We start from the raw sequence: 26103 nt of genomic DNA on the forward strand, positions 1-26103 counted from the left end.
TTGTAAGTAAATGTGTCATCATCAATTTTGTAATCCTAAGATTGGTTTACTGCAGCTATCCATCCGTCCCTGTTCCGTGATCATTCTCTCACCAAATGATTGCTTCTCTGCTTTTTGTTCCATATTAATTTGTTTCCTATGTATGTGCACTTGTTTCTTGGTCTTCCTAACGGGATCTTCCCTTCAATTTCCCCGTCTATCATGTTCCTAACCAATTCATTGTCTCTAGAGGTGTGTCCAATCCATCTCTTCTGCTTGTAAATATACTTAGTCGTTCCTTCATTTATTTTTAAATTTAATCTTCAGCATTCTCCTCCAGCGCCATGTTTCTTCCCTGGTTCACTTTTCAAATGTTCCATGTCTCTGATCCGCAGAGTGTGCCGAACCCCTTAAGAACGTTTTTAAGAACTGCTTTCATCTTTGCAACCTAAGGTTCTTCGAACATCTCAGAGACCTCTTCTTCCTAAATGCCTTCTTAGCTTGACCTATTCTTCGCTTGAATTGGCACGAACTTCTTCAATCCAAAGTGTTTTTGCTGCTCAGCTAGTGTCAGTCCTCGAATTATGATATCTGCCTTCGGATTCTCTCTTCCTTACGCAGGAATTAGGTTTCTTCTTGTTGATTCTCACACTAAATTCACGAAATATTTAATCGATAGCGTCCAGAGTTGCTTCCAGTTCCTCTCGTGTTTTTGCTACAACTGTGATGTCATCTGTGAACCAGATCATGTTGATTTCTTCGCCATTCATTTTGACTCATTTGACTCCCCTTTTTTATACCTCTTTACTTGACTCCTCTGGTTATATATTGAATACGGCGGGCGAGAGGTTGCATCCTTGTCGAACTCCCTTGTTTACTTTGGCTACTGTTTTCCTTCCATTTTCATTTGCATGGTTTTCATTTCATTTTTATAGAGGTGATGGATTAATCTTCCGTCGTTTTAGTCCATTTTAAGCGCTTCTAGTATATTTAGCATGTCTTAACAGTTTATCCTAAGGGTGTTAAATACCTTCTCTAAGTCCATGAATGCTACATACAGGTATAATGAATTAATGCACGACATTAAAAAGATAAGTATATGAGAATGCCGCATGATTTTTTTTCTCTTTCACATCTGATTTTACTTTTTCCGTGTGAATCATGCCCGAGGTCGACATCTTTTAATTAATGCTATTCTTCTTTTCATCAACGACTGACCTCACGAATCTATTGTGTTTTAAGATACATACGCATGTATGACATTGTTCTCACCTCATTTTCCTTTTAGAATTCTTATTATACTCCCTTCTTTTCCCACATTACTAAGTAAATAGTGGTTAATTACTGGATTCGATCATTTGATCACCACTCGATCATATGTGCAGCACCAAATTTCCAATGCGTCTTACATGTATCAAACTTTTTGTGAGTTAAAATTGATTTGCACGTATTTCTTCAAGCTTGTAATATGTTTTTACAATGAAAAAAGTCACCTTTGAGTTGGCCGATGTTTGAAAATATCGACGCCCGAGTCTGTTGTAAACTCAAACAATCTTTAAGGGATTATAATGGAACATTCTTTGTATAATATCTCAAAGGAGGATATAATAATAATAGTTCAACCCTGTCTATATTCGTCTGTCTCTTATCTTATAAGAATTTGTGTGAAAAGGTGTCATTGGAGTGACTTTAACCCCTACATTCAGCATTTGAAGAAAAACTGGTCTCTGGAATAATGTAGACGTTTAAATAGCCCGTATGACTGTATTTTACGTGCATGCCTAATTGCAAAATATTCCCCATCTGTTAATTTCCCCATCCCGTCCTTCTAATATCTGTACATCTTCTTGACTCTGTTAGCCAATCCAAAATAGGTTTACGTACCTAGGCCCTTCATGGAAAAAATAACAGTGGACCAACAAGGAATTCTAAAATTGCCTAATGAGATTAAACCCAACAAATCCCCGGGTCCCGAAAATATACCAGCTAGGGTGATAAAACATTTAGCTCCAAACATTGCCCCGTACCTTGAATTTATATTTAACAAATCCCTCACAGAGTGCAAAGTACCTAAGATTTGGAAAACCGCGCAAATAACGCCTATTTTTAAAAGTGGTGACAGGGAGGATCCCAGTAATTACAGACCTATATCTCTCACTTCTATCTGCTGCAAAATCTTAGAGCACATAATTGTCAGTTCAATAATGAGACACCTAGACAATATTAACTTTTTAAGTGACAATCAACACGGATTCAGGAAAACCCGCTCCTGCGAAACCCAATTAGGATTATTTACACATGATTTACTTTTATCTGGTGAGAGAGGTAGGCAAGTGGATGCCATCTTCTTAGATTTTCAAAAGGCATTTGATAAGGTCCCACATGGTAAACTCATTCATAAATTAAAGGCGCGCATTACTAAATGGTGTTCTAACTGGGGATTGACTCTAAATTATAATAAATGTTCAGTGGTAAATTTCTTTAAAAGATCAACGGGATTTGCTTACAAATTAGCTGGAGGTGACCTAGCCGTAGTTGATACGGTGAAATACCTAGGTGTCACATTAACAAAAGACTTAACTTGGGGGACTCACATACGTAAAGTCTGCGGTCAAGCATATAAAAAATTGGGATTCATTCGACGCGTTGTCGGAAAAAGTGACTCGAAGGTCAAGGAACGTTGTTACCACGCTCTTGTAAGGCCTCATTTAGAATACGCATGCAGCGTGTGGGATCCGAGTGAAAAAGGTCTCATTCGGGGAATTGAGAAGGTTCAACGCCGGGCAGCCCGTTTTGTAAAAAATTCCTACGATAAAACGCAAAGCGTCACCGAAATGCTCATGGATTTGGGGTGGGAATCATTGGCTGAAAGACGATTCAATGCAAGATTGAAATTATTAAATAAATTTAGATCCGCATGTTTCAGCACCGAGGTCTCGCAAATTATTCGTACTCCTACATACATCGGTCGCTTGGATCATGCATATAAAATTCGGGAAATAGATGCCAGAACTAGCCGACTCAAGGACTCCTTCTTCCCACGGACAATACGGGATAGCAACTGCAGGGTTATAGATAGCAAAAACTCCACTTGCCACCCTCAGCGTCTAAAAAATAATTAGTTGTATTTAAATGCATGCTCTTCCACTAACCTTATGTGTTTTGCTATAATAACCCATTCTTTCCGAATGACCTCATTCGTGTTCCGTTCATCTGTTTTTAAGTCTCTTTCCTTTCAATCCCTCGTCCCTCTCCGCGGGGGCAAATTCCTGCTACCTGCAACGTTGGGTCGCATTCCCTGCCATTTAGAGACTCTTTGGGGGTAGAGTGTTTCGTGGTGCATTTTCATGTGGTAGTGATGTTTCAATTTCTTGCTTGTTGTGTCCTGGCTTCCGTGTTGTAGAATGTCTTTCGTGCTGCATCATGGGGTGCAGTTTTTTAGTTGTTTTGCGGTATATGTGTTTGCATGAGTATTGGATGAAGGCATGAGTGTGTGCGCTGCTGTGGGTGTGATTTTCCGTGTTTTTTTTTTTGCATGTGGTATTTTTCCTTTTACGGTTGGTTGGTTGGTGACCAAACACCCCCCGCCACACGCCCTTGCGGCGGCTTGCGGGGTATTATGTAGATGTAGATGTTCAGTTGGGGAGCTACCCTTACCACTGATGGTTCTTCTGGCATCTTGTTCCTCTGCCTTTCCTTATCCTCATGTTGTATTCCATCACGCGTCGACGCGACACACCGCCTTTTTCTCCAACATTCTCCATTTCTCCTTTACTTCCATCCACCCTGTCCCTCGCCTGATATTGTTACCTTCTCTATGTCTCGTCAAAATTCGATAATCTTCCAGAAAATGGCCTGTGGTCATGACAATACATACTCTTCTTTTAGATGGACGCGGTGATTTTTATTTCGCAGTTTTAAAATTTAGTTTAGTAAAGAAAAGGTTTTTAAATGAACGTAAGAATGGTTTATTATGTCCATTGTGATTAAAATTATCAATGATAGGATAAAATTATTGGTAATTCTCGTGTTATTTGTATTTTTGTTACCGCTATTATCGTTTTCTCTTGTGATCACGTGCTTTTCTGTTCTTTGTCTCTGTTTTACGTTCTTCCTAATTTGCCTTATAGTTGTAGTATTTTATTTATCTTGGTGTTAACATATACTTATCGTAACTCTTACTTAGAACTAATAAGAATGGTGTATTATATGTGTATAATTTGTCAGTTTGGCGCAGAGGATAGCGCGTTGGACTTCTAATTCAAAGGTCGTGGGTTCGATTCCCACAACGGATGAAAATTTTTACCGGCCTTAATTTCGGCGGCGGGGTAACGGTACCATTCTCGCTTGTCAACCTTGAGAGCTTTCAGGCTCACCTTCACCAACCAGTAACTGTCTTAAACTGTATAACTTATTTACCATTAAGTGTCTTAATGTTTTCTTAAGGGGTTCGATTGAAGAAGAGGTGCTAAGCAGTGTAATCCCCTGTGTACAAAATATCTTAGTGTTCAACATCCTAGTAGGCAATACATCCTAGTGTACCATATACATGGCAAATAAATATTTGAAAAACCTCTAATATTTGCTGAATTTTTATGGTTTTTATTTATTTTATCATTTTTTCTGGTTCGTGTGTGCTTGGCTAATACGAGGCTAATATCATTTTTTCTGGTTCGTGTGTGCTTGGCTAATACGAGGCTAATACCATTTTTTCTGGTTCGTGTGTGCTTGGCTAATACGATACTTGGGTAATATATTCCGTTCACATTACGTCAACTCTCCACCAAAAATTTGGTAAAACTGCTGTTTTGTGCTGGGAAGAAGACTTTATTTGGAGATTTTTCCGTGTTATTTCGTCACTTTTCTGCCACACATGGGCCGGGTTTACGTACATTATATGTACTCGTGCTGCACTCACCATGCGGGGCTCGGACCGAAAACAAGTTGGAGGACACGAAGACTTTTGAGAATCGAACCCGGAACCTCTCAAGGTTGACGAGCGAGAATGGTACCGTTACCCCGTCGCCAAAATTAAGGCGGGCAAAATTTTCATCCGTTGTGGGGATCGAACCCACGACCTTTGGATTAGAAGTCCAACGCGCTATCCTCTGCGCCAAACGGACAAGTTATTCATGCTCGTACACCATTCTTATTAGTTCTAAGGAAGAGTTACAATAAGAATGAACATGTAAACACTACAGTTAATAAAATATTATTGCGACGGTTCTATTCTCTCATCTTAGCTGATGGAAAGGATCAAGGGATGTTTCCCTCCTACTAAGGGATTAGTTCTTCCCTCACACCATGCTTATTCTTGATTGGTAGTTACGCACAGCAAGGGGGGGGGAATCAGACTCTACCCTAAAATCTTTCTTAAAGTAATTTATGGCATATTACTATTCATTTTCGCAGACGACTGGACTATGATGAGAGGTGAACAGAAAATTGTTCCGTCTGACGTGTTGTTTGTATTTGTTATTGCGAAGGTGATAGACTATTGGCGTTCCCAAGAAAATGTGAGAGAAAATTATCTCCAGATTAAAAATTTTCTTGGAATGATTTCAATTTCTCTTTCCTACAGGACCAGAAGATGGCTGTGATGCCTAAGGAAATTGATCACAAGCCTTCAATGAGGGATCGACATTCAGCTTGGAGAATGAGGAAAAAAAGGTAGGACTATTTATCAATATATTTTTGGTCTATTTATTTAGTAAGATAAAGCCCTCATTTGAATTTCGCAGGGAAAAATTGGGTAATGATTATCAAATTCGTTTATTAAGTAACGCTAAACAATGCGCATAGCGTTCATAAGGTTAAATATACCTTCGGAGATACAATATTCAGGGAATTTAACATCTTCATATGCAAGTGCTCGTTTAGTTCAAGGTTAAAAATGGCCATGTAGTAGTTAGAGATTATTGGCACTTGTCAATCCGAAGCGTAGAAGTTAAAATCTGTAAGATGGGGATCATCTGCATAAGAATTGTAATTACCATCTCATTCTTTCTCGGTCAAAGTTTTCCTTTATATCTGAAATATACTTGCGTTTATCTACGTTGGTAATTATTACTTTTCGAGCAGTAAAATATAAATTCATTTTTGGTTATCACTATGGAGCAGGAGAGTCATCAGAATTAGAACTGATTCCTGGAAATTTCCTGAAAAGGATAACAGATAAAAATCTTTTCGCTGAGATTTGTAAATGTAAGCTCGTATAAGGAATGCTTAACCAAGTACTTTTCGGTACCACCAGAGATTATTTAAGGTTGCAAAATTCCCTCTCACCAGGGTAAAATTATTAGTTTTTATTTAATTATATACCGATTTGGAAATGGATTTAAACTTATTATCCACTCGGAGTTGAAAAAAAAATGAAATATTAATATGATTTTGGAGTTCATCGGATATTTAAGCAGAAGACATTAACTAACTCTATTTGAAAGCTCAAAATATTCCCCCCCCCCTTCTTTAAAAATAGTTTTTTTTAATTAAACATTCTTATTATTTTCTGATGATTTGTTTTAAGTGAACAGCGGTTCATTTTATGCGTTGAGGTCGTTTCATCGTTCAAATAATCCGCCGGTCTTCCCAACGCCTGTTGGAAGTGTAGCGGTTCACCGTTCGATGGCAGCACCAGTTGCTTCCGCTGCGTCCCTGGCCAGCTCGTTCTCTCTCTCTCTCTCCTTCCCTCACTTTATCAGAAGGGAGGGGCGAAACGACTGCCATTCTCGCAGGAGAGTGAGTAGAGAGCGTTATCAGATGCGAAGCCATCTACCGCGGTATACACGCCTCGGCGACCCCATCGCCATTGTGACCAAGGCGTATCATCTCCACGCTTCGTTAGTGTACCATCTTCCAGGGCTCCCTTTCGAATACTTCAACAAGTGCTGCACTCGCAAGTGGGGCCGGGGGATGGATTCATTCCCTATTCAAAGTTGTTTCCGTCCCATCGGTTTCTTCGGCCGAACACCGACTCCCTCTTCCCCCCCCCCGTCCCCCCGACTACCACTCCCTTCTCTTCCGTCTCCATCTCTAAATCCACACACGAATTGCATTGAGGCAAACACTTGTAAAAATAATGCTGTCGACTTATTGTTACCTTTTGAAGAGATCCGATCGGGGTTGGTTTTTAAGTTCAACGATCAGAGTTAGGTTTTTAACATACTGGCGAGGTGGGGTGAATTTCATGTTTAATAATAATTTACGTAGAAAATAGAACCAGAATATATTCAATTATCTTGTAAAATAACTACTGCATTTGGCTCGGTTTTGAGCAAGAGATATTAATCCCTCGTATTTAATAAGAAGTCAAATGCATAAAAATGCATCATATAATACTGGCTAAGTGAAACACAACAATAAGTGTTTAATAAACCACTTCAATTACAATAGATGAATGATATATTATCAATGCTTCCACGTGCTAAGTTGTAAGCAGAAAGTTATCTAAAATAATATTCATCAATAATATTTATATTCCAAATCTCCTATTGGTCCCCCAATCTCATTTAGATTTTCATTGGATGCAACGAAATTCCTGCTCAATTTCTGAGGAACTAAGTACTGTTGTACACCACTGATAATTATTAAGCAAATATTCAATCAAAATTTATTAAGGCAAATAATTTTCGATTGCATACACTTTCCGCGTTTCTCCATGCCACCCAATGTAACAAATCTTTTCCCCTACTCACATCGCCTACACAGTTTCTCCGCTTTATCCGAGTTTTACCCATCCCGCCACCTCTCAATATTTCGTTGATATTTATTTTATGAAATAAAATGTAAAACACGAATAATTTCTCTCAAGGTGAAGTAGAACATATGTGAACTGGAACTATTTTATTATTATGTCAAGTAACAATGTTGTGTTTGTGTACTTGCGAAATAATCTCAGATTCATAATTAGCGAAAATATGGATTGTTCTCATTTTTTTGCTGAAATTCACGACGTCAAGGCTCATAAATGGCTTTCGGCTTCAACGTTGAAAATCGATGGCAAGCAACAAGTCTCTTGTAGAGAGCTTTTCAGAAATACGGGAGGCACAATAACTATCGGGTAGAAACGTGAACCCTCTGGTAATTGGTAACCTGATGACTTTTTGGCAGTATCAGATGACATCATTCTTCAGAAATTATAAAAAGTGCCAGTATATTTTTAAATTATGAATCATCACCATCTTCTTAAGGCGGAACCTTGCCGTTGCAGCCATTGGTCTCTCTCCATTGTTGTTGGAAAGATACCGATGGCAATGGAGAGACACCAAATTAAGAATGTAAAATACTAATTAGTCTTCTGAGAAAGACAGTTAAGACTGTAGAAACGTCTAAAAATATGCTTGCTTTTTGTTGAATTAAATGTTTGATATTAATCTTCATTATACGAGACATTGTGTGCCACTAATCCTTAGGGCAACATTTTTAAGACATATACGAGCATACATATTTGTACACACCCGTACCCACATGCATACCTCATATATACATATATATATATATATATATATATATATATATATATATATATATATATATATATACCATAAAACCATAAACACAGTAATCAACCCGAAGGTCGGTTTGGTAGGTGATGGCAGATGTGGGGAAGGCGGAGGTGGGGAAGGCGGAATCGAACGGATCACAAGAGTAAAAATATTACCTTGACCGGGACTCGAGCACCGGAAAAAAAGAACAAATAAATATAAATATAAATAAATAAAACTGTATGTTTATATATATATATATATTTGCATGCGCGTTGGACTACTGATCGGAGGGTCCGGGTTCGATTACCGAGCCAGCCTCTCCGGGCACCTGCAACTATTACACCCAAGCTGTGTGATTTTGCGGGTACCGGATCTTCCTGGGAAACTGTAACCGTCACAGGCAAAGGAACTGGCCCCCTACCCTGATGTGTGAATTTCACACGCCGTCGGCCTTGATACTGGGTTAAGTACAATCAACGTACAAGAATATGTATATGGTATATCTATGTATATATATATATATATGTTTATGTATATATATGTTTATGCATATATATGTTTATGTATATATGTATATATATATATATATGTTTTTTATTTAATGTATATATATATATATATATATACACACACGAGGGTCATCCGGAAAGTAGTACCCGTTCGTGAAATAAAGACACAAAAGTAAATATTAACAAACATAAAAAATTTTATTTGAAAGAGGATACTTTAAACTACTTCTCAACATAATCTCCAAGCAAATTAAGGCATTTGTCATAACGTGTGACAAGTTTCTGTATTCCTGCTGCATAGTCCTTCGCCGCCAGCTCATTGAGATACGCGAGGGACACATCTTGCACAAATTTTTGCATAATGCAGATGGTGTTTAACAATTTCATGAACAATTGTTCGAGAAACATTGGGAAAATGCTCACAGATGTCATCAATTGTGACGCGCCGATCGTTCCTCACGAATTCGTCAACTGAGCTCACCAGTTGGTCTGTAATGACAGACGGTCTCTCCGAACGCTCATCGTCGTGTGTGTTCCCCCTCCCCATGTTGAAGTTGCGACACCACCGCCGAACAGACGACTCGTCCATTACATTGTCTCCATACACCTCCTTTAATTGGCGATCAATATCACATGGGCGAACGTTTCTTGCATTGAGGAATTTAATCACTGCCCTCACTTCACAACTGGCGGCGTTCTCAATTTTTTTAAACATTGTAAACAATCACAGAAACAACACAGGCAATGCTAGCGTCACGCAACTTGGCTCAGAGAAGGCAGACAAGCCACTGAAGCTATCTGACCTCGTCCAGCGGCTACTCGCGTCGTCAGCACTTCATGCGGCACGAACGGGTACTACTTTCCGGATGACCCTCGTATATATATATATATATATATATATATATATATATATATATATATATATACACCCGTATAATCGTATGTGCATATTAGACAATGATTGCAAGAACCGGTTAGAGTCGTATGAAACGATGTTTTCTTCTTAGCAGTGAAAGTACAGCAAAGTTTGTGATTAATCAATAAAGACAAGCACACATCGTGTTGGAATATCTTTGTGTTAAATACAATACTGACATTTTTTCGACCATTACAAAGCATATTTGCGTTAATTGTAAATCAAATTTCGAAATCCTGTTCCACGTCCTTCAAGCGTTCTTTGCCCTATCTGGATTTGATTCCATTCAATGAAATCGTATTGGCATTTTATACTCTGGCAGTTTCGTTTTTACGTACAAACTTCGATGCATGTAGTGCTTCCATTTGTTGTATTCTTTAATTAGTGTACTTCAATGGCTAAACTGGAGAAAATTTTATGAGTATTACGCAGCTTCTACTGTTCATTTTGCTATTTGTCACTCTGTGCGTTTTTGAAGAGGCTCAATTGCATTGCCTTGATTCATTGGAAATGCTTTTTTAATAATACCGAACAAGGGGAGGAATTTAATTGCATCAAAAGTAATAATTTATTCCGAATGAATTCAATTTTATAAAATTCCAACAAACTGTGAGGAATTCCGCTTGGGGTAACTTTAACGGAGTCATCGGCTGATATGCACTGAAGTGCAACAATTTTACGCTTTGAGATTGTTGTATTTCAAGCTTATATTTTATCTGGAGCACATATGATCTGTATGCAGATGCAACAAGAGTAACTTAATGCTAAACAACGCAAATAATCAATGCAAAGTCGTGACGACGAGAGTAAAATTGAGATAAAATACTGCAAAATACTGCTTTTAGTAGCAGGGACTACTACAGCGACTGCAGCACTACAGTGATTTTTGCCTCGTGTACTTACTGATGTGTTGGTTCGCAAATCTGTAGTTCACGCGCTAGAAATCAACGTGAGATATCAAAAAAAAATTTTAAATGAAAGTTTCGATTAGTGATCTAGGTTAAACCTTCGCTATTCTAGAGCATGCGGTTCACTGCGAAGGGCTGTAAGTTCAAAATGAGTTCCCAGAGGGATAAAGCGCAAAGAAAACATGCCCCGCCCTATTTACGAAAACAGGCGCACGATCTGGAGCAGCATCCAGAATAGCAACTATGCCGAGCGAGCGTGGGACTGGTGGGACATTGTGCTGGAAATGATTCACACGACAATTGCAAGCCGGCAAGGGCGTGGAAAACAACTATACAACCGTGTCACACGCACGAGAAGGGGTCGGGGTGCTACCCACGCCTCTCACTTCACCTCATGCACAAACCCGTGAAATGAACGGGGCGGACTCAATCACCATGCTGAGGTGCTGACGAAAATCAGGAGCCGGACTTGAGTAAAAATCTAATTTAATAAGTTTCACTCATGTTAAAAATTGAAGTCGTTCAAAAATAATGTCTCAATTTGAATTGAATGATGAAGTGAATTAATTACCTCCGAATGTTATGATACGGGCCTCATCCCTGTAATAGTCCAAAGAAAGTCTTGATGGATATATTCGTCAATATTATTTTTTAATTTGATTATTTGCTGAATAATAGTTAAAATTAAAGGTTTCAACTCTGTTAATCTTTCGGATTTGAGATATATTTCAGTCCTTGAAGTGCCTGTAAGACAAAATGAGTAGTGACGCGCTATGCGTTTGTAAGTTAGGTAAAAATATGGTAAAGTTTCTCTTAACTTGTTCAAATATGTGTGTGTGTATATATATGTATATATATATTTATGTATATATATATATATATATATATATATATATATATATATATATATATATATATATATATATATATATATAGAGTATAATAAAGCGTATCATCATATGAATTACAGTATATTGGCAACGGTGCGCGGCAAAAGGAAGGAGAAACGAAACGAAAAAACTCTCAACTTCAACAAATCCTAATTATTTCGAGAAATGCTAGCTTTTTTACTAATTTTTGAAATGTGAAATGACTAGTTTTTTGTAGAGAAATGTGCAACATTTTCGCATTTAAGCTGCAATGGAAATATAATTGGCAATTTAACAACTTAAAAAGTTAACTTTGTATTAATGCAACCAGCATGAAGGTAATTGAGCTTTTATAACGTTTACTTAACATTAAGAAAATAATAGTAATTAAAAGTAATTTTTTAAGTGTGGGAAATACATTGGAAGTTACTTTAACGGTGTCATCCGTTGATTTGCACAATCGAATCATTCCGCATATAAATATTTTAACAGAACTGAGTAAAATTTAATAATTAACATCCTTATGCTTGACCGCATGTAATCCGACTCAATGGAAATCTTTCTGGTTGCTCCTTGAATTTTAAGAAAAAGGGGAGGAAGTTTCTCTGCATCGTTACCACATAATTGGCACAGCTGAAGCATGACTTTGCTCACCGGATGTCTTAATTCTATTACATATAATAAGTAAATTGAAGTGATACTCATTTTGTTTATTTATATATTTTGATTAATTAAATTTCTCAGCTCCGTGCGGTGAAGTTCTTCTTCCTTGGGAAGTCGTTGGGAATCACATTCGTTGCAAACAACGATTCCTTGAGTTTAAAATTCGGAGTTTCATTTGCCGCCGCCTTACCGTACAGACCTCATTCGAGCTCTAGGCACAGGAGCGCTGCCGTAGTTGGATTGTGCTGCCGCGTGCGGATGTTTTGAAAAACGCCAGGGGAATCTAATGTTCGGGAGCACGTTGGAAAATGGAAATTCAAAAGCTGTTTTGATGGAAGAATGGGGCGAGTATTTCCATGCATGGCCGTGCTGACAAAGGGAAGGAGCCAGTGAAAAGGAGGGAAAAAAATAAAAAGGGTTGGGCGAAATGGTGGGCTTTCTCATGTGTTGGGGTGGGAACTAAATTTGTCGTGAAGCCAAAGGGGGCGTTGTGATCGTATCTGCCTACTTTGAATGCCTATAAATGCCCATAAATGCCATGATTCTTTAAGCCTCGTCGTCTCAAGTGCTGTCTGAATAATGGCGTTTAGCTTTTGCCAACAAATTTGACGTGTAAGAGACTTGCTTGGACAAATGCTGTTGTTTATTTCAATGTTGGTTCTCCGGGGGTTAAATCTCGCACAGAATGCATTCGGGAGACGAAGGTTAGGGATCTCATTTGTGAAAAATAATGGCTTTAATGCCTTGCCAATTTGACATTATTTTATCCAAATGAGTACACTGAAGATTGTCTTGCCACCAAAAATGAATCCTAGAAAACCTAGGCTTTATGGTGATCATTTAAAAACCCCATGGTACCCGGAAGGTATGACATAGATGGGGTATGACAGAGGGGCATACTCATTTTGTACACCTTGATATATCTACTAGTGGGTTCTATTTTAAGGCAGTACACCTATCTTTTTTTGTATTAGTAGAATGCTGATTTTGTATTATTTGAGCCAAAAACATATTTTAGCATAGTCGCTCATCATTGAGTAATGGTTCCTATCCAGTTATGAAATGATATCCACTGATGCCCATTACTCAATGATTAGCCACTCTGCTAAAATATGTTTTTGTCTAAAATTATAAAGAATTGGCATTCTACTAGCACAGAAAAAGTTAGGTGCTTTGCCTTAAAATAGCACCCACCAGTAGATATATCAAGCTGTGCGACATGAGTATGACAACGCATTTCGGTCTATTGTAAGCCCAAAAGATATGTTAAAAAGATAGTAATTAATATTGCTTAGTACACCTATGCCATACCTTTCAACACGCCTTTCTCGGGAGGGTGCGGTGATATGTGTTTTGAAAGTAGCATTCATTATTTAATTTCGAGTATAAGAATACTCAAAATATGAAATTTTCGAGATATTAAAGTGGAGGTTAATTATTTCTTTCGGCGAACAGTTCTCTCCATCTTGCTGTTATGCTCAACCCTGTGATTTTTTTGTGAATGCCATTGGTTCGATGGAATACCGAGAGTGGAAATCATCAGTGCTGGAAACTATTTCTGCCATGCATTGTGGAACATTTCCGAGTTTAAATCCTCCCACGAAAATAATAAGACTGCTGTGTCAAAACTATGGTAGTCAGACCAAAGTTCGGTGTGATGAGTGAGGGTGGAGTTCCCCTAATAAAATACTTATCCCTATACTACGTGTGTATGCATACATGTATTAATAAAAGGGGGGTGTTTCCTTATTTCCCGAGCCCCTTTGTTGCTACCAGAGTAATCAAGCAACCCTTGAGGAGCTGAGGGTACCCAGAGGATGGGCTCGGATTTGAACCGATGGGCTAACACCTATTATGTTTAGAAAGCATTCTAAATAACACATTCTTGTAATTTCTATTGTAGTGTACGAAGTTCAGTATTACGGCAGTTTTTATTGTTAATATGAGGGTTCATTTGGCTGGATATTGATAGTAACCCAAAGTATTTCTAATCCAATATATGTGATGCTCTAATACCAGTATTCAGGTCAACAAATCTACATTTACATAATAACCTGCGAGCCGCCGCAGGGGCGTGTGGCGGGGGGTATTAGGTCACCACCCTTAAAGGTGAATACCACCACATGCAAAATCAAACAAATTCATGCCAATCTACACTCACAGAGGTATATTTATTCATACAAAATCCTTTTTAACTTTCATGCATATAAATTCATAAAACAATGTACAAGCAAAAACATACAACAAATGATAGTCTCCCGTGAGGAAATTATGTGAAGGAGAATTGCTCTAATATCTATAACTAGGAACGACTTGAGAATAACCTCGTTTCGAGCTTATTAGTGATAATGCTATTATTAGAATATTTTCTTTACTGATATCGGCTTAAGAGTATCTCTGATTAATATGAAGATTAATGGTTAGGAAGATCTATCTCTATGTAGAACTAATACGTCTGAAATTGTGTGAGCTGTAGCTTTGAGGAGCACGTCTTTGTTGACAACTAACTTGTTAAATTTTTTAGCCTTTACCCTTACCCATTGGGAAGACGAAACTTTTGTAACTAACCCTGCTTATAATTTGACTTTCCTGAGGAGACCTATCATGGAATCTGACCGTGTATCACCAATCGCCAAAAGAACGCACCAAGTAAAGAAAGCATTGCCGTCTTATTCGAAGGTTAAGGTTCGACCTCAAAAGTCTCAACTTGGTTCACAATGGGAGTTTTTCTCGGTCCAAATGCCTGGGCGGTGCGATTCCACTGGTTGAATGGGAGGGAGAGGCAGCCACGGCACCCGCGGCGTCACAATAGGAGACGGGAAAATCGGAATACGCCCTCTAGAACTGTGTTGCGATTTGAAATGCTGCGGGAACGCATTTCGACGCTTTCTTTTGGCGACAAATTGGGTTTTGCCATGCGCAAAGTGTGCGATTTCAACAGAAAATGTCGCCTGATCAATCAAAATATATACCTTCCCGCGAGAATAATGCTCAATTCACCTGTACGAACTTGTGCATTTACGAAGATAATGTGTAAATGAAACTCTTGCGGGAATAGCGTAACATATGCACACTTTAATAATTGGCATCAATTTATTCGTGGACATTTTAAATTTTATTTAGAAGAATTTCTTCGAAAGTGGTTCACCGGCAGGAGTTAATCTACATCTACATAATACCCCACTAGCCGCCGCAAGGGCGTGTGGCGGGGGGTGTTAGGTCACCAACCGTAAAAAGGAACAATACCACATGCAAAACAACAACGTGGAAAATTACACCCACAGAAGCGCAAACACTCATGCAACAATCCCTTCATCCAACACTCATGCAAACACATATAGCGCAAACCAACAAACAACTGCAGCCCAGGATGCAGCACGAAAGCCATCCTACGACACACAAGCCAGGACACAACAAGCAAGAATGTGAAACACCACTACCACATGAACATGCACCACAATGTTCCACCACAATTAATTCACGTGGTTGTCTGGTAGTCCTTTGCATTTTATGCCAATTTGTTTGATATTTAGGGAGAACCAGTCAGAGTTCTTATTCTAGTAAGCGAAATTGTTGACATGCGATTTACCTATATTTACTAATATAATATAAATGAGCTGTGTATGAGATATCACACATGTACGCATTAGCGTCACGGTTGTCCCTACAAAGTAAGGATATGATTCTATGCATTTCTTTTATTTTGGAAAATCTATCTATATCTTCGCATTGCCCAATAAAATTCCGTAAGGGTGTGTGGTGGGGTTGCAAGGTTAACAGCCACACATAAATAAATATTAGTACATGGATGCATTTTGATATATGTTAGCTAATATTAAATCATAATCTGTCACCGGTTTCGATTTACCAAGGGTCATCTTCCTCTGAATTTCTTCAAGGAAGGTGCCTATTAGCGTACGAGAATGCTGTGAATACTGACTAATTTAAGTGACGTGAGTGAAGTGTTGACTCCTCAACGATACTGGCAATTGGTAATTTATCGTAAAGAGTAGGGATATCTTAGCAATCATGAGGGAGGAAAAATAAAGTAAGTTTGAATTCCAAGTATGGCGTTAGAATAAGAGGTACCTATCGCCTTAAAGAAAACGTTAGTGCTGTGCATATTAATTAATGAAATCATTTCATTTATGGCAGCACTTCCTATTTTTAATAGAAGTCCAGGAACAGTTGATGCAGTGTGTGACATTATGACTAGATGATCGATAAAGGTCGAGTTTGAAGGAGGGCGAAGAAAACCTTCTGTGAGAATACTTATTTACTTGCGCTAGCATTTGAACTCTGGAGTTAATTCTACACGAGACACATTACACGTCACTGATAGGCAAATAACAAAAAGAGGCTATATAGTTCAGGTTAAAACTCAATTCGAATTTCAACTTCGTTAAATTTACAAACTTTAAAAGATAAAATTTCATCATATTGTTAAATTTTGAACTAATTCTTTATGGCGCTGAGACCAGCGGCTAGAATCGGTTTCAATACAATAAAGTGTGCCATCAAGATGTTTGAAAAACCACAGTACCTAGTCTAACAAATTTTAAACCAGTCAAATTTCACAACCATCCCTATTTAATTCCTCATTGCATATGGAAAAAAATAGCATGCTTAAAACCTTCCGTTTCATTGCCTCTGATTTCATCGCAATGCCTTTGATTTGCGGTAGATTTTCACCTTCGATATTCTAGTATTTACCTAGGCGTTGTCCTAGGAAAAGTCTTCCTTGCTATTGGAGAAATACAGCAAGAGGTCACACATTTTTACGCGTCTTCCAACGGTCTAGGTATCGCGCTTCACTAATTCTCCTCAAGGCATCCGGGAAGGGATCAGAGTATTTGAAAATCCAACATCTTCGGGACTCGAAACCGGACTCCTTGCGTGGGACTCCATTACTGTGTTGCAATCCGTCCCTCTTGCAAATAAAAATAGGCTTAAGCCGGTTGAATGCGTTGCCCTGGCGGATAACACGATCCGCCTGGCAACCAGCATCTCCCGGATCAGGCCATCCGTCGCCTCGGGCGGACGAAGCGTGGACGTGGAGCGATGCGCCCGGGGCGACCTGGCGTCGAAGGGAGGACGAGGCCGTTATGCGGTCCATCTCCATTCGACAAGTACCCTGTATGCGTATATTGGAATCCACAACTAATGCTTAGGTTCGGACCAGAGCGCATGGCTGAGTAAGTGTTTCATTTAACAGATGCTTAACATTCCCCTCTGAGGTACTCCGTGCCTTGCAGTGAAAATGCCTGCGCATAGCATGAATCCTTCCAAAAGAGTCATACATTTACACATTACCAGGAAAACATCAAATTGGATTGCGGTGAGGAGTGCAAGGACACTACCTGTAAAAAATAAGTGCAACTATATGGCAATACCAAAACAAAAACATTTTCATGTAATCCTCCACATGCGTATATACTCATGCAAAACTTATTATAACCTACATAAATTCAAAGCAACTCTGAGCGAGACTCGTACAAACAAATAATACAATCTCATGCATGCACCTAGGAATGCACTAGATGCCTACGCAGAGGGAAATCTGGTCCCCGCTAGCTACATTGACTTCGAATTTGTTACAATTATGATTCCTGATCATCCGAGGAAATAATGAGTACTCATATCTGTCTGTAATGGAGTCTTTCTCCCTTCCCTTATCTTTGTAGTCCAACCTGCCCATATAATGTGGGACCATAATAACTCTCTCTGTACCATAGTTAAACTCAGTCAGAACTAGATGAAATATACCTTAATAGTTTAACAGTTGGTATTTATTATCAGTCAATATTCTTTTCATGTTTTACATCAACGTAACACTCTGGGGGGACACTCACGATGGCAAGTGGCAGGGAATGTTCGACCTCCAGCCGAGTAAGTATGGGATAAGTGATAAGAGTTCGCAAAAAGAATGGCGGGAAATACGAGGGGTCTCGTACATCCTAGGGGTCTTCGCTGGCACTCGTCAGAATGCTTAGCGTGGATTATTATTTGATAGTGGTATGTGAGACTTGGAAACTTTTCCATCTGTTGCTCTATAACGAATTACTAAGACCTGGCCTTCCTCGAGAATCTTCCGATATTCTTCTCAATCGTGAATATGTTCCACCAATAACTTTCTGAAGATAACATTAATGCTCACCATTCATCAATCGAAGCCTTGGTCTTCGATTGATGATTGTTCTAGGTCTTTTTTCGTCATGTTGCAGCATCAGGACTTTGGGCTAGTAGATCCTTCCATCCTCATTAGGTGACCAGCCCGACCTCATACCGCTTATTAATTTATTCTATTATATCAGGGCCTCCATATTACCCTGCCCGATCATGATTATTCGTTTTCCGCATTAGAATTAATTATCTCACCGGGTCATAAGAAATTCATGATAACTTTTCATTCCTTTCGCTTGAAAATTTTCTTTCCAATCCTAATAAGTTTTGCTCTGGTGCATTTGTTATTTCCACTTTTCGTATTCTCTGTCAGAACTGAGCGACTGGATGTTTTAGAATACATACTTGTTGATTAAAAAAATATTTATTAAATTGCACAAAATCGGAGCGTCATAGCATACGCCATGTGCATAATGTACGAAGCCTGCTGGTCTTTGATGCAAAAGTGAGGCTTTTAAGACGTGGGCACACAACTCCTGACGGGGTCCCTTCATTCACAAATAAGGGATTGAAATTAAGGATTTTAGAAAGTTGCGGGAAACGGGGGTTTACCCGTAGCATAGCGACGGCATTGTTCAAAGCCAACATTAGGTGCATCGGTGTATCAGATGATTCAGATTAAACTCGAACGCCGAAAATATAAATTCTCGTCCTCACCTAACACTCCAGGTAATTAAGAATGCGTGTAGATTAGAATTTTCTGAGATGTTAATGTAGGAAAGAATCGAGAAAAGGCGTTGGACGGAAAGAAAGACGAACGAAGAGGTGCGGTACGCGAAAAGAGGGAGTTCCCGGGGAAAATCCGAAGGAGGCAGAAAAAGTGGGCGGATTTTTCCGAGGTGGAGGGATGATATAGGTCTTGGTAGAAGAGAAAATATTAGGAAAGTTATATAGGGAAAGGAAGAGAATTGGGTTATGATATGGCATGATGACTAGTAGGAAGTATGAGGTACTGAACAAGGGTATATTGTGGGTCAAACAAGTGGAAGTTCACGAGATATATAGAGAAATTAAAACTGTTTCTTATCGTCACATCATGGGTCGTTCTGTCTTGCGGCAGACCTTGTCATTGTGGTTCTAAATCTTTCAAGCAGTGGTTGTTTAGGACCGTTCAACATCCGTCTTTAATGGATTCACGCGAAGAATATACCTGTATTACCCTTGACAGAATGAATGAGCCTGCATACCTGCGTGCAAAGAAAAGGGAAGATTATTATTTCAATTACTGTCTTTCTGTCCCACTTACACCGTCACCCGTCAGCAGATGGGCGAAGCCCTCTAAATGCGAGGTCCACCCACGATTTGTTTTTGATCAATATTGCGCCCGCGATGAGGACAGCGCTTCGGTTCTCTCCCCCGACTTCCAAATCGCCGTCACCCCGCCTCTCTCCCCCCACCTTTCTCGCCCTGTCCCGACATTCCATCCCCCTCTCCCCACGCACTCCCACCCCACCCCTCCTTTCTCCCCCCCCCGCTGTGTTTCCCTCCCGATCCCCCCCCTTCGGGCGGTGTCCACTGCCTTTCACTCCCGCATCCGTCTGCCCGTTCGTCCATTCTGTGCGAGGGCACCTAGAGGCTAATCAATCAACCCATTCCGCCACAAGCCTCTCAAACGGGGAATGGCTGCTCTGCCCCCTCCGCCCCCCCTCTCTCTCTCCGCCGCCCCTCCCCCTCCGGACGCCATATTGATTCGCTCGACGCCTTCACCTGCGCTCTGGAGTAGCGGTCACACTCCTCCCTCCCTCCCTCCCCTCCGCTCCCTCTCGCCCCTTCCTCATTTCCTGCACTCCCCCCACTGCTACCTTCCCCTCCTCCCCCTCGAAACACTCCACTTCGCCCCCGCACTCTCCCTCTTGCTCTCCTCTCCCACCATCTTATCTGCAGGATTTCGCCCACTATAATTTCTTTTTTTTTCGCCTGGAGTGCTCGCAGGAATTAAAAAAATAAAATAAATCGTTTGCTCTCTCGCACGCTAATAATAATGAGTGTAGACGCGTTGTTCAGGGAATTAAAAGCGAGTGGTGCCTATCATCGCGGAGCTATCCTTTCGAGGTGTGACACGGTGTGTGCTTATTTGGCGCTCATCCCCAGAACAGGTAGGTATATAGTATGCTTCATGGCGGCACGCCCATAGGGGTGTGCGCATTTGTACAGAGTGGAGGTGGGAGGGGCACTAACTTGGACCTCTTATTTCCATCGTGTGCATTGTGATGGGGTACCCTTCCTTCGGAAGGCTGACTGCGATCCATTCTACCTGGTGTACTTAATAACAGTGGTCACCAGTGGGTAGGGGAGGGGGGTCTATGATTTGAACCGCACAAATTAATGCCTATTTTAAAGAAACGTAGGAACCGAAGCAAAAATTAATACTTACGCATCAAAATCTAGAATTTTTCACAAAACGTAATTCTTAGTTACCTCATCATCATACATCATCTGCTGAAGGCGGAACCTTGTCGTTGCAGTCATTGATCTCTCTCCATTGCCGTTCTTTTCAGTTCATTGTGGGTTGTCACTCTTATAGTAATTTTTATATCATCTATATATTTCTTTCTTGGCCATCTTTTCCTTTATTTCCTATTATTTTCCCCTCCATTATATTTTCCAGGAAGTTTTTATATCTGATAATATGCCAAACAAATTTAATTTTCCTTTTCTCCATCTTTTTCATTTAATTCCAAACCTCTTTAATTTCTCTCAATACTTCTATTTTGCTTTCCTTGTCCGTCCATCTTGTTCTTGTTGTTCTTCTCCAAATCCACATTTCCAAATGCTTCCAACCAAGTCTTTTCTCTCTTTCCTAATGTCGAAGTTACGCATCCATACAATAATAATCTTTATTTCCTTGTAGGAATTATTTCTATAGGTTATGAATAGTAACCGGCCGGTATAGCAAGACTGCAATGAAATCACGTCAAAATTTGTCTTCGCAATTGCTTTTATGAAATTTCCCAATAATTCACAGTGAATTTAATACTTTTGGAGATTGCTTTTCACTTTTCCTAACCCTTTAAACACCCTTCATCTTCCTTATTCCTAACCCATCCCACCTGGTGCTTGCACTCCGTGTCGCACACCTTTTTGGTGGGTCGCGGAGTTCGTAGATGTAGATGAAGGCTTAAACTTGGTCACTTATTGTTGAGGAAATGCTAAAAGTATTGTCAAATCCATCACGTAACTTCTTCTTCTGATCGGATAGATATGTACAGGTGTTATGGAAGGGACTTCGGAGTGTTCTTCGCACGTTGGTATTCCAAATTCCTTTCCTGGATCACCACTTGAGTTGTCACAGAGATTTGGAAATACTTAGCCTATTTGTGAAAGAATGGTGGGTATTAAACTGACCGGACAATCGAGTCTCGCTGTCGCTGGAAATTTTGTTTTGTACCTACTGCTTATGTATTTCGGTGTTGCCACGTTGCAAAATTTTCTTCATGCTTCGTGGGATCTATAAATCAAGAGTTCTACGATAAATTCGATCTCCTATTCAGTCTGCTGTTGGGAATAATTAATTCCAAAATTATAATGGGACTTAATTAGATCTATACGGATCTTCCTTCATTCTTTGGGGGACTTTTAAATACAAAAACTAAATTATTAGGCATGATATTTCCCATGTGATTAATCTGTTTCTTGTTACTTTCTCAAATTTGCTTCTCCAGATTTCTCTTTTTAATTTTTTTGTCTGGATAGAGCTCCATTCATACTGAATCTCACTTTCATTAATGGATCGCCTTGAAACGATTGCCCTTGTTGGAATGTTAACTATATCTTTATGTACTGGTGAATAGATAGGTAATAGTTTCGATTAGAAGGCAGTTTTATTGTTATTTTTCTATCGTCAATGGCTAGTATAAATTATTTAGGTGGGGAAATTTCTACATTGACTATAGAAAGTACTTTAATTTCCCTGGCTAATCCATATTTCCTCCAGTGTCCTGCGCCCAACTGGTCAGGGTTAGATGTTCTTAATAAACTATCGACGGCTCGTATTCCCGAACGTAAAATATACAAATTATCGTAATAAATGTGCTCTTCCCATAAAGACAGACATTCTATAGAAAACGAAGTTAAAATATTGAATTCGGATCTTCATATAACAAGATTGTAATGAGTTCATTCTCAATCCTCGTACCGGCTTTGGGGGCCATTCATTGAAATTCGTTATAATTTGAATCTACAGTTTCAATATACCATTGAAAACATCGGCAACGTTTGGTTTTTACGATCGTCGATAGCCTCCTAACTCATCCCTCATCTATGTATATCCTAAATGCTACGTAGTTCATTGCGTTGGCTTACACTTGCGTTGGACAGATACTTGCGGTCGAAAATATTTTTGTGGCCCCGATAGATCCCGTATTATCAATATTGATGAAATGTTCCTTTTTTCCCCTCCCGCAACATACCTCATCTTTGATTATCGAAATATCAAGTATAAATAATCATATTTAGATGTCCTTCATTTGTCCTCGGAAAAGATCTGAGTAATGTGTAATTTGGAGCTGCGGGATAAGATTGAAACTCTTACTAACTGTAGCCTGCCTGTTACTCCTCTTGTTTAGCTCAATAAGCAAATTCATTTTTCGGCATACATAGATATTCTAATTATAGTATGATCAGTCATTTCGGATGAAATGGAAGATTTGCAGAACGGCTGCAATCAAATACAATCTTTTTCCCTCCTGCACAATTCGCAGTCACAACTAGAACAGGTCGAAGTGTCACATTAAAAATAATTATTTGATAATAAGACGAAAAACGTCCACTGCGGTCTGATAAAAAATTGTAAGAGATTAACTTAAAATTCTTCGAAAAAATATTAAATCGTCGTCGTCTTTATATCGGCTGGAATGATAATTTTTCCAAAAATTCCAAAATATCGGGGTCTCTTCCGTCAGCACTTAAATGACCGTCCAATTTAATGTCACATAGGTTTTTCAATCATTGGAGTTTACAAGTTCTATTCCAACAGGAAATTGTAACTAAACATGAAATTCTTTTAGCAATAGTTTTTGTATGAGAGAAATTTAGTTCCTCTTTTGTAAATACGCCATGAGCTCTCTCAATTTAAATCATTAATGTCTCAAGTAGTGCGATGTGGCGTAGATATGATACTGTACGTGAATTTATATTATTTCCCCTTTAGGTGCTTACGATGAGGCGTCGATAGAGGGTCAAGAGATGCCTGCCTCTTAACTCATCCCTTATCTGTGTATGTCCTAAAGACAACGAAGTTCATTCACGTTATTTCGGATTTTTATGTATTTAGATCAACCAATCTAGTCGAAATTGCACTCCTTGTCCTAAGCAAATCACATTCACCTGCATTTACATGGTAGAGATGTTACATGCTACTTAGATGATACCCCCTGCATCTGATCATCCCCGGCCTCACGGCCAGCAAGACATGAAAATAAGAGAAAACTTTTGATACGAGAAGAAAGTAGGGGTAACGGGTATATTGGAGGAATTAAGTTTGAATCCCCTTGATTCACGGAGACAGCAGGCAATACTTAACAATTTTAGAAACACACAGGACACCAGAATTAACTTGTGACAAAGTGATAATCAATTATGGCACCAAAACTAATGAGTAGATTCGATGCTCGGGATGGAATAGGAGAGAAAGACACCATCACAGACAAATTTCTTTTCGTTACTAAATCTAACATATATTTAAGTGTACGTATGGACTAATATTTCTATACGCATGGCTGGTGCCTTAATACCAATGGCCATACGCCCTTGCGGTGGTTTGTTGGGTACTGTGTAGATGTTGATGTTTACTTATCCGACATGTACAAGGTTAAACAAAACTAGAAACATTGATGTATTTGGAACCGTATGTGTAAACTTTAGAAACCTGTGCGGATAACATAGATTACTGTGAATAATTCATATTTTGCATTTAATATTTTCGCATGCATGTAAGACATTACTGACATTAGAACAAAAATAACAGTAATATAATAATGTAAAAAAATAACCAAATAAAATCACAGATTTGTGGATGTACGTGATGATAAGATAAAGAAAAAATGAACTTACAGGAGATGTTAATTGGACGGAAAGTATACACTGGGTTTGCAATGAAAAATTTGTTCTTATTAATGCAGCCTGAATATTAAGAATGTTAAAGAATATATAGAATATGCTAAACGTGTAAATTGAAATTTATTATTGATTCATATCAACTCGGGATGATTCTGAACTAGCATTTTAGTGCCGTTAAATATTTTGATGGGCTACTACAACATAATACTCACACGCCCTTGCGGCTGCTTGCGTATTATGTAGATGTAGATGTAAATTAACTGCATCGTCTTTACAGTTGTATCCTCAATGTTTTCAATACTCCATCCAAATTCTACATCCAAAACTTCTCAAATTGATCTCATCGTATTATTTGCACCTACCTGTCTGCATTTCATGATCGAAGTTTTCCACAAATTCTTTTTGTATCCTAAATATATTTCCGCACAATCTGATTCATTCCAAACTGTTCTTATAAAGAAACTCTTCAACCGTGATCTAGTCCGCTATTCCAGGTATATTTAATTTTCAATCCCTTGCACATCCCTCGTGCTGTAAATGTTATTTAGTCTGGCCGATTAAGAAATTTAAAATTTATAGTATTAAAAGTAGTGAAGCATTAATCAAGTTAATAAATAACTCCTGATCCTGATCCGAAAATAGGTAAATCTTTTCCTACTATACTCTGAATTGAATTTAATTCTGTCATTACGGTACCTCTTATCCAAAGGCGAACAAATGAAATGCTGTTACATTCTGAATTTGACAAGCAGTCGTAGCTGTGTAATTCGCTTTTTATCTATTAGATATACTTGAAAAAAGTAGGAACTCTATATATACGCTGTACGTATAAGATTATTACGTTTGTCGACGCTGCATTGATAGCAATCTCGGTAATTATTCCGGATTAAAAAAAGAAATTGCTTATATATCTCACTCCGTACAATTAAAATATTTTTAATATCCTCAAAATCATACCAATTTACCCCTTTATAATCACGAACAAGGCCAAACACTGTAATGGCATTTACCAACTTCTCCTTTCTCGAACTTAGAATCGGACCCAGTATGACACCCAACAATCCTCAAAAAGTTGGTTACCTCTGGAATAATGGCGTAAAAACATTTGTATGGAAAGAAATTTTCTGGTTGAAATTGGGAAACAATTAATAGCAGCAACTTTGTTCTAATGTATAACTTGAAAGTCTACGGTTGACGCAATGGCAACAAATGCGGAGGTCGTGCTACTAAATTTTCGACAGATGGTAACAGTCGCGCGAACGTAGTGTTTCTGTTATTTTTTCTCGTCTTTATGGAAAAAAAGAGATGGATGGGATTCGGAGGGTGACGAGGAGGGAGGGGTGGAAGTAGCGGGCGTCGGCGATGGATTTGCCCTCCGCGCACACCCTCACACACACACACCCACTCTCCGATTTACTTCCGCCTTCATTATTTTTGCTTCCACACCTCCTCCCCACACCCCGAGACCCTCTTCCCTCATCCGCACACCCCCACCCCCGCAACTCGCGCGTACTCGGGCGTGCTGCGTGTGTG

The 26103-nt window shown here is 39.1% G+C and overlaps 2 non-coding genes across 2 annotated transcripts; one reads left to right on the plus strand and one right to left on the minus strand.

Annotated features, from left to right (window-relative positions):
• The first annotated feature begins 4201 nt into the window (after positions 1 to 4201).
• Positions 4202 to 4274, plus strand: TRNAR-UCU (transfer RNA arginine (anticodon UCU)). The gene has a single exon. It is a non-coding gene; the product is annotated as a tRNA-Arg (tRNA).
• A 755-nt stretch (positions 4275 to 5029) lies between these two features.
• TRNAR-UCU (transfer RNA arginine (anticodon UCU)) lies at positions 5030 to 5102 on the minus strand. Its single transcript has one exon. It is a non-coding gene; the product is annotated as a tRNA-Arg (tRNA).
• Between the last annotated feature and the right edge of the window lie 21001 nt (positions 5103 to 26103).

The sequence above is a fragment of the Hetaerina americana genome, unplaced genomic scaffold (assembly GCF_022747635.1).
Source record: "Hetaerina americana unplaced genomic scaffold, ioHetAmer1.1.p SCAF_9, whole genome shotgun sequence".
Lineage (NCBI taxonomy): Eukaryota > Metazoa > Arthropoda > Insecta > Odonata > Calopterygidae > Hetaerina > Hetaerina americana.